At 36.0% G+C, this 10,677-nt stretch overlaps 1 non-coding gene across 1 annotated transcript; it reads left to right on the top strand.

Moving 5' to 3' along the window:
• The first annotated feature begins 10,320 nt into the window (after positions 1-10,320).
• Positions 10,321-10,427, top strand: Gm24968. Its single transcript, XR_003952038.1, has one exon. It is a non-coding gene; the product is annotated as a U6 spliceosomal RNA (small nuclear RNA).
• The last annotated feature ends 250 nt before the right edge of the window (positions 10,428-10,677 follow it).

Below are 10,677 nucleotides of genomic sequence, written 5' to 3'. Positions count from 1 at the left end.
TACTCTACCCACTGAAACCAAGGAGAGTGCTACCCTCCCAGGTCTGCTTATAGAGGCTAACAGAGTCACATGAAGTACAAGCTCTTAACAGAGACAACTATAACAGCTAGCTTCAGAGATTACCAGATGGCGAAAGGCAAACGTAAGAATCCTACTAACAGAAATCAAGACCACTCACCATCATCAGAACGCAGCACTCCCACCCCACCTAGTCCTGGGCACCCCAACACAACCGAAAATCTAGACCCAGATTTAAAAGCATTTTTCATGATGATGATAGAGGACATCAAGAAGGACTTTCATAAGTCACTTAAAGAATTACAGGAGAGCACTGCTAAAGATTTACAGGCCCTTAAAGAAAAGCAGGAAAACACATCCAAACAGGTAGAAGTCCTTAAAGAAAAACAGGAAAACACATCCAAACAGGTAATGGAAATGAACAAAACCATACTAGAACTAAAAAAGGAAGTAGACACAGTAAAGAAAACCCAAAGCAAGGCAACGCTGGAGATAGAAACCCTAGGAAAGAGATCTGGAACCATAGATGCGAGCATCAGCAACAGAATACAAGAAATGGAAGAGAGAATCTCAGATGCAGAAGATTCCATAGAGAACATCGACACAACAGTCAAAGAAAATACAAAATGCAAAAGGATCCTAACTCAAAACATCCAGGAAATCCAGGACACAATGAGAAGACCAAACCTACGGATAATAGGAGTGGATGAGAATGAAGATTTTCAACTCAAAGGACCAGCAAACATCTTCAACAAAATAATTGAAGAAAACTTCCCAAACATAAAGAAAGAGATGCCCATGATCATACAAGAAGACTACAGAACTCCAAGTAGACTGGACCAGAAAAGAAATTCCTCCCGACACATAATAATCAGAACAACAAATGCACTAAATAAAGATAGAATATTAAAAGCAGTAAGGGAGAAAGGTCAAGTAACATATAAAGGAAGGCCTATCAGAATTACACCAGACTTTTCACCAGAGACTATGAAAGCCAGAAGAGCCTGGACAGATGTTATACAGATACTAAGAGAACACAAATGCCAGCCCAGGCTACTATACCCGGCCAAACTCTCAATTACCATAGATGGAGAAACCAAAGTATTCCACGACAAAACCAAATTCACACAATATCTTTCCACGAATCCAGCCCTTCAAAGGATAATAACAGAAAAGAAGCAATACAAGGATGGAAATCACGCCCTAGAACAAACAAGAAAGTAATCCCTCAACAAACCAAAAAGAAGACAGCCACAAGAACAGAATGCCAACTCTAACAACAAAAATAAAAGGAAGCAACAATTACTTTTCCTTAATATCTCTTAATATTAATGGACTCAATTCCCCAATAAAAAGACATAGACTAACAGACTGGCTACACAAACAGGACCCAACATTCTGCTGCTAACAGGAAACCCATCTCAGGGAAAAAGACAGACATTACCTCAGAGTGAAAGGCTGGAAAACAATTTTCCAAGCAAATGGTCTGAAGAAACAAGCTGGAGTAGCCATTCTAATATCGGATAAAATCAACTTCCAACCCAAAGTTATCAAAAAAGACAAGGAGGGACACTTCATACTCATCAAAGGTAAAATCCTCCAAGAGGAACTCTCAATTCTGAATATCTACGCTCCAAATGCAAGGGCAGCCACATTCATTAAAGACATTTTAGTAAAGCTCAAAGCACACATTGCACCTCACACAATAATAGTGGGAGACTTCAACACACCACTTTCATCAAGGGACAGATCGTGGAAACAGAAACTAAACAGGGACACACTGAAACTAACAGAAGTTATGAAACAAATGGACCTAACAGATATCTACAGAACATTTTATCCTAAAACAAAAGGATATACCTTATTCTCAGCACCTCACGGGACCTTCTCCAAAATTGACCATATAATTGGTCACAAAACAGGCCTCAACAGATACAAAAATATTGAAATTGTCCCATGTATCCTATCAGACCACCATGGCCTAAGACTGATCTTCAATAACAACATAAATAATGGAAAGCCAACATTCACGTGGAAACTGAACAACACTCTTCTCAATGATACCTTGGTCAAGGAAGGAATAAAGAAAGAAATTAAAGACTTTTTAGAGTTTAATGAAAATGAAGCCACAACGTACCCAAACCTTTGGGACACAATGAAAGCATTTCTAAGAGGGAAACTCATAGCTCTGAGTGCCTCCAAGAAGAAACAGGAGAGAGCACATACTAGCAGCTTGACAACACATCTAAAAGCTCTAGAAAAAAAGGAAGCAAATTCACCCAAGAGGAGTAGACGGCAGGAAATAATCAAACTCAGGGGTGAAAACAACCAAGTGGAAACACGAAGAACTATTCAAAGAATTAACCAAACGAGGAGTTGGTTCTTTGAGAAAATCAACAAGATAGATAAACCCTTAGCTAGACTTACTAAAGGGCACAGGGACAAAATCCTAATTAACAAAATCAGAAATGAAAAGGGAGACATAACAACAGATCCTGAAGAAATCCAAAACACCATCAGATCCTTCTACAAAAGGTTATACTCAACAAAACTGGAAAACCTGGACGAAATGGACAAATTTCTGGACAGATACCAGGTACCAAAGTTGAGTCAGGATCAAGTTGACCATCTAAACAGTCCCATATCACCTAAAGAAATAGAAGCAGTTATTAATAGTCTCCCAGCCAAAAAAAGCCCAGGACCAGACGGGTTTACTGCAGAGTTCTATCAGACCTTCAAAGAAGATCTAATTCCAGTTCTGCACAAACTATTTCACAAAATAGAAGTAGAAGGTACTCTACCCAACTCATTTTATGAAGCCACTATTACTCTGATACCTAAACCACAGAAAGATTCAACAAAGATAGAGAACTTCAGACCAATTTCTCTTATGAATATCGATGCAAAAATCCTCAATAAAATTCTTGCTAACCGAATCCAAGAACATATTAAAGCAATCATCCATCCTGACCAAGTAGGTTTTATTCCAGGAATGCAGGGATGGTTTAATATACGAAAATCCATCAATGTAATCCATTATACAAACAAACTCAAAGACTAAAACCACATGATCATCTCGTTAGATGCAGAAAAAGCATTTGACAAGATCCAACACCCATTCACGATAAAAGTTTTGGAAAGATCAGGAATTCAAGGCCCATACCTAAACATGATAAAAGCAATCTACAGCAAACCAGTAGCCAACATCAAAGTAAATGGAGAGAAGCTGGAAGCAATCCAACTAAAATCAGGGACTAGACAAGGCTGCCCACTTTCTCCCTACCTTTTCAACATAGTACTTGAAGTATTAGCCAGAGCAATTCGACAACAAAAGGAGATCAAGGGGATACAAATTGGAAAAGAGGAAGTCAAAATATCACATTTTGCAGATGATATGATAGTATATATAAGTGACCCTAAAAATTCTACCAGAGAACTCCTAAACCTGATAAGCAGCTTCGGTGAAGTAGCTGGATATAAAATAAACTCAAACAAGTCAATGGCCTTTCTCTATACAAAGAATAAACAGGCTGAGAAAGAAACAACACCCTTCTCAATAGTCACAAATAGTATAAAATATCTTGGCGTAACTATAACTAAGAAGGTGAAAGATCTGTATGATAAAAACTTCAAATCTCTGAAGAAAGAAATTAAAGAAGATCTCAGAAGATGGAAAGATCTCCCATGCTCATGGATTGGCAGGATCAACATTGTAAAAATGGCTATCTTGCCAAAAGCAATCTACAGATTCAATGCAATCCCCATCAAAATTCCAACTCAATTCTTCAACGACTTAGAAGGAGCAATTTGCAAATTCATCTGGAATAACAAAAAACCTAGGATAGCAAAAAGTCTTCTCAAGGATAAAAGAACCTCTGGTGGAATCACCATGCCTGACCTAAAGCTTTACTACAGAGCAATTGTGATAAAAACTGCATGGTACTGGTATAGAGACAGACAAGTAGACCAATGGAATAGAATTGAAGACCCAGAAATGAACCCACACACCTATGGTCACTTGATCTTCAACAAGGGAGCTAAAACCATCCAGTGGAAGAAAGACAGCATTTTCAACAATTGGTGCTGGCACAACTGGTTGTTATCATGTAGAAGAATGCAAATCAATCCATACTTATCTCCTTGTACTAAGGTCAAATCTAAGTGGATCAAAGAACTTCACATAAAACCAGAGACACTGAAACTTATAGAGGAGAAAGTGGGGAAAAGCCTTGAAGATATGGGCACAGGGGAAAAATTCCTGAACAGAACAGCAATGGCATGTGCTGTAAGATCGAGAATTGACAAATGGGACCTCATGAAACTCCAAAGTTTCTGCAAGGCAAAAGACACCGTCAATAAGACAAAAAGACCACCAACAGATTGGGAAAGGATCTTTACCTATCCTAAATCAGATAGGGGACTAATATCCAACATATATAAAGAACTCAAGAAGGTGGACTTCAGAAAATCGAACAACCCCATTAAAAAATGTGGCTCAGAACTGAACAAGAATTCTCACCTGAGGAATACCGAATGGCAGAGAAGCACCTGAAAAAATGTTCAACATCCTTAATCATCAGGGAAATGCAAATCAAAACAACCCTGAGATTCCACCTCACACCAGTCAGAATGGCTAAGATCAAAAATTCAGGTGACAGCAGATGCTGGCGTGGATGTGGAGAAAGAGGAACACTCCTCCATTGTTGGTGGGATTGCAGGCTTGTACAACCACTCTGGAAATCAGTCTGGAGGTTCCTCAGAAAATTGGACATAGTACTACCGGAGGATCCAGCAATACCTCTCCTGGGCATATATCCAGAAGATGCCCCAACTGGTAAGAAGGACACATGCTCCACTATGTTCATAGCAGCCTTATTTATAATAGCCAGAAGCTGGAAAGAACCCAGTGCCCCTCAACAGAGGAATGGATACAGAAAATGTGGTACATCTACACAATGGAGTACTACTCAGCTATTAAAAAGAATGAATTTATGAAATTCCTAGCCAAATGGATGGACCTGGAGGGCATCATCCTGAGTGAGGTAACACATTCACAAAGGAACTCACACAATATGTATTCACTGATAAGTGGATATTAGCCCCAAACCTAGGATACCCAAGATATAAGGTACAATTTGCTAAACACATGAAACTCAAGAAGAATGAAGACTGAAGTGTGGACACTATGCCCCTCCTTAGAATTGGGAACAAAATACCCATGGAAGGAGTTACAGAGACAAAGTTTGGAGCTGAGATGAAATGATGGAACATGTAGAGACTGCCATATCCAGGGATCCACCCCATAATCAGCATCCAAACGCTGACACCATTGCATACCCTAGCAAGATTTTATTGAAAGGACCCAGATGTAGCTATCTCTTGTGAGACTATGCCGGGGCCTAGCAAACACAGAAGTGGATGCTCACAGTCAGCTAATGGATGGATCACAGGGCTCCCAATGGAGGAGCTAGAGAAAGAACCCAAGGAGCTAAAGGGATCTGCAACCCTATAGGTGGAACAACATTATGAACTAACCAGTACCCCGGAGCTCTTGACTCTAGCTGCATATGTAACAAAAGATGGCCTAATCGGCCATCACTGGAAAGAGAGGCCCATTGGACACGTAAACTTTGTATGCCCCAGTACAGGGGAACGCCAGGGCCAAAAAGGGGGAGTGGGTGGGTAGGGGAGTGGGGGTGGGTGGGTAGGGGGGATAGCATTGGAAATGTAAATGAGCTAAATACCTAATAAAAAATGGAAAAAAAATCAAAGAGCAAAACTTGTTTCGTGTAAGCACACGTTTGCCTGTCCACCAAGATGGCTATATTGAAATTTGATTATATGTGAAATCCAAAGTTTTGTACAGAACGATAGTAAAAATCCTAAAGCTTACAGTGTTAACTGTTTATTTCTCCAAACTTGATGTCTTATTATCAAATTTCTCATAATTCATACCTAGTCCCACATTTAAATAAAGTTTCTATACTTTAAAATATTAAAAATATAAAGATGATTATTTTATAACTCATTTCTATATACAGATGATGCAAATAATTTTGTGAAGTGTGTCAAAGGTTATTTTGTCTTTAAGTGAAATTTAATAAAATTTAATTTAATAAATTTTATTCAATGAAATATTATTTTGTTTAAATATTCACTCTAGAATGTTCCATAAATGTTTTTCTCTTCAATACTTCTCAATAAACAAACTCATGCTTTAATATTTCAAAAGTCATATTTTTCTTATTTTTTCAGAACTATCTAGAGCTTTTATTTAATAAATTTAATATTGGGTTTTAATCACAAATTCTATTCCCTTTAACTCTGTTTTTTTTTTTCAAGTAATGCTTAGTATATATGTGTTCTATCCACAATTTTTAGCATACATTTGCATTTTAATTATTATTTTACAATATTATTAGGTTTAACAAGTATGCTCCTTTTATTTGTTTCTTTAATGACTTTTCTCTCAAATCTCAAGAGGCATATTTTATAAAATATTGACACAATTTTGGCAGATTACATTATTTCAATTTGCAGCACATAATTCAGGAACTTTGTATGGAAAGATTTATTGAACTTACTTTATGGAAGATAAAGAAATTCAGACCATCTCCAAACTGATTCTACATATATCAGATGCATACATAATCTATTGCAGTCCTGAGTTATGGAGAATTCATTTGAGAAAAGAGAAAAGTGGCTTAGATAAGGTGCTGGAAAAAAAAAAACATCAAGAATTAAAATTGAAGATCTTTGCTCTCTTTTCTGCCTACTTTCATAGGAAAACTTTATACCTCATATGCTTCTACTTACGATTTAAATGGAAAACTCTAAACTGTATGATCAGCAAAACTTTATTCAACATTGGCCACTTTCAGGTATAGATTTATCAGGGTTTAGGTTTCTCAGAGTAGCCAAAGGCTCAGAGTAGCCAGGTCACATATCATATGCTATCACTCAATTACAAAGTCCTGTGAAATTGAGTGGAGATTTGCCTTGGCTAAGAATGTTGGCATTTTATGTCTTATAGCTTTTTGAGGAATGAAAATACTGGTCCTTAATTATAAAAGGTTAGACATGAGTGCACAGTGAGGGAAGGATTTAGATAGATAAGGGAACATCTTAGCAACTAAATTTATGCTTGGTAATTTACCTGTGCACTGCCTGTGCCCTTTCTATTTATTTTGTTTGGGACATTTGTTAAATCTTGGTTAAAATATTTTCCATAACTGCTTAGAAAGCATCAATCATAATTCTACATAAATCTCTTGACACTCTTCCACCCCTGTGTCAACACAGATCCCTCTGTATTTTGCATGGTATCTTTCAGTTGAAAGGACATTTACAGGAAAACTATGCCCATGCCATAAATTCCAGCTTACTCCAAGAAAAAAAAAATTTGCCTTCATAATTTAGTGTGAAGGCTAAATTAAAAAAAAAAGAAAGGACCTCTAGTGAATTATTGCTCCCTATAGAAACAGTGTACCTTGTTCCTCTGCCCATAAAACAATAGGAAAAGTGACACTGTGAAGGATTCACTAGTTACACCATATGCCAGGATACATTCCTGAAAATATCTTCCCTTAAAAAACTAATGAACCAGGTAGCTTATCATGAGCAGATGAATTTTCAATTCCAAATCATTCCTGAATACTCGAAAATAAGTCGTTAGCATTATTTCCATAAGCCAATGATTAGAAAGTTAAGACGTGACACATGAAAGGTCCAAGTGTCTGATTCATAGTCACATAATCCTATCCTCTAAAGAATATGGTGCTCACAACTTTATATGGTCTGCATGCGAAAATGACATCTGTGCCAGTAATTTCAAACCATGCCAATTGCTTAACATGTAAGACAGTTCTACTCTACAAAAATACAATATTTCCTAAGGGCATGGAAAACTGAAAAAATGAGGATCCATTCTCACAATAATAGTGCGTGCTAGTATATTACTAGGGAGAAGAATTCATCATTCAGTAATGGGTGAAGAAGATGAATTGCTCTTAAGGTATTGAGCAACAACTTTCAAGTCTTATTCATGAATGTATGTCAATGTGGAAGCAAGCAATCGAACCATACATCTTAAGTAAACAGCAGACACTGTCAATTAACAATGACAAACTCATTTTAAAGTTTATCTTCCTTTTTTGTTCCTTATTCTTATCACAAGAACAAGCAAAAGTTCAGACATCTAGAGATGATAATTTACTTCAAAGAAATAAATGAATAAAAAGTTTCCAAAATTCAATCTCCATGTTAAGAACAATTTATAGGCCAATTATTCCAAGTAGTTCTCTAAACAGCTCTGATTTGATATTTGTTGGTTTTTACTCTCTACTTCCTAGTCTCATGTAATTAATATTTTCATTTGTTGTATTATTTCTTTCCTCACAATTTCTCTAGCAATTATTGAAAAATGTACAATGCACCAAGCATAATATTTTGGAGATATCCTGTAGAGCATGAATATTGACAATATGTTATACTACACAAGTCTAACGATTAGAAAAACTGTGACAAAGTAGCGTGCTCTCTTTAAAGCATAACATGAATAGTTGTTTACTAAAAACAGATTTAATGGTCTGTCCCTGGAAGGCATGGACTACCTCAGACCTCTGAGTATCTTGCCTACTTTCCACGTTTCTCTTACATTTAGCCAAGATGACTTAAAAATACAATTTGTAAAACAAAATAGCGCAAAACTTGAAATAGCCAAGTAGCACAGGCAATGCAACATATTAGAATAAAAGACTGTATTTTTTATAATCTTTTCATTGTTTACTATTATGACAGACTGCTAGTTTATAATATTCTATTAGGTTTTGGTGAATTTTTGTTTTTGGGGTTTTTTTGTTTTGTTTTTTGTTTTGTTTTGTTTTTTGGGTTGTTTTGTGTGTGTGTGTGTGTGTGTGTGTGTGTGTGTGTGTGTGTGTATCACTAAAATCACTAGCAATGGGATTGGAAGGCAGGGAATACATCTAGAAAGGAAAATTGTAGTAGGTCACCATTGCAGTCAATCAATTGGCATATTAGCAAGTCACCTGTCTTTTAGAAAATAGTAGTGACTGCATCTCATTTATGGTATCTTGTTTATACGAATCTTATGTGACTTTCTATATTTAGTTAGCTTCATTACTCAGAAAATTGAAAACATCAAGAAATCTTCCTCTGGTATTAACTTTATCCTAAAACTCAATATGATCATGAGTAGATATTAAATTGACTTTATTGAAATGTGTCCACGACCATTATTGTTGTCTTAGAGTTGTAGGTAACAAAACAATTGCCTCAAAATAAAAATACTATCCTGTGTGTTTGTTAGAGTGTGAGAACCCTCTTTTCTAGTCAGAAGTTTCTTAAATGGTTAGGTTACTTTTAGACTAATAAAAGCATCTATTCATGTCACTGTATAACTATCCCATTAGCATTATTTTAGTACCAACATTTCCTTTGCATGATAGCTCCTGATAACAACTCTAACAATTTCCAAGTTTTTAAAATAAGTACACAGTTTAAAGAGAGGGTATTTTTGTTTAATTCTTCTAAAATTTTGATTTCTAATTTTCTAGTTTTGAATGTTCAATAGACTTTTGACTACTGTAATGCTGCATGAATACATACATAAGCTCTATCCATTAAATATCATATTCGATCTAGCTGAAACTGAGAATAAGAAAAGTAGGCAGGGCCAGTAAAGTCATTTGTTTTGTATACTCTTTATTTGTAAATTAAGAAAAAAATTAGTTTCATTTGACACTTACTGCTCATTGTAATTCTAACTCCGTGGAGATTATATATTATTCATAAATTATTACTCCTAGGGCTGGGAAATGGTTAAACAGTAATAGTGCTCACTATTCTTTAAAATGATCACAGTTCAGTTTGTAGCACTTACTTCAAGTGGCTTACAATGTCTTGTAAATTAAACTGTGAGGAACTAATGCTTCTTGTGTTCAACACAGGCACCCACAAGGACATGTGCATTTAAACAGACACATAAACATACATATAAAAGAAAAGAAATATTTAAAAACATGTATTGTATCATGACCTCTAGATCTTATATATGTCATGTATTTCTTCTTTTGATAATATTCTTTTAAATTTAATTTCATATATTAAGATGGAGCAGTTAAGGACACTTATGTTTAGTATAGTTGAAAATCATACATTTGTTATTTCTCATTAGGTATTGTACTATAAGCTAATAAGGCATTATAAAAAGTAAATTATGAGATAGATTATCCAACACTCCAAACTAAAAGCTACTTGAATGAATTGAAAATAATGGCAGTAGTGCTCGCTTCGGCAGCACATATAATATAATTGGAACGATACAGAGAAGATTAGCATGGCCCCTGCGCAAGGATGACACGCAAATTCGTGAAGCGTTCCATATTTTTCATTAAAGACACTTTAATAAAGCTCAAAGCACACATTGCACCTCACACAATAATAGTGGGAGACTTCAACACACCACTTTCATCAATGGACAGATCGTGGAAACAGAAACTAAACAGGGACACAGTGAAACTAACAGAAGTTATGAAACAAATGGACCTGACAGATATCTACAGAACATTTTATCCTAAAACAAAAGGATATACCTTATTCTCAGCACCTCACGGGACCTTCTCCAAAATTGACCATATA

Source organism: Mus musculus, chromosome 16, assembly GCF_000001635.26.
Source record: "Mus musculus strain C57BL/6J chromosome 16, GRCm38.p6 C57BL/6J".
In the NCBI taxonomy this organism is placed as follows: Eukaryota; Metazoa; Chordata; class Mammalia; order Rodentia; family Muridae; genus Mus; species Mus musculus.
The sequence above is the reverse complement of the archived record's forward strand: the minus strand, read 5'-3'. Positions and strand labels throughout refer to the sequence as shown.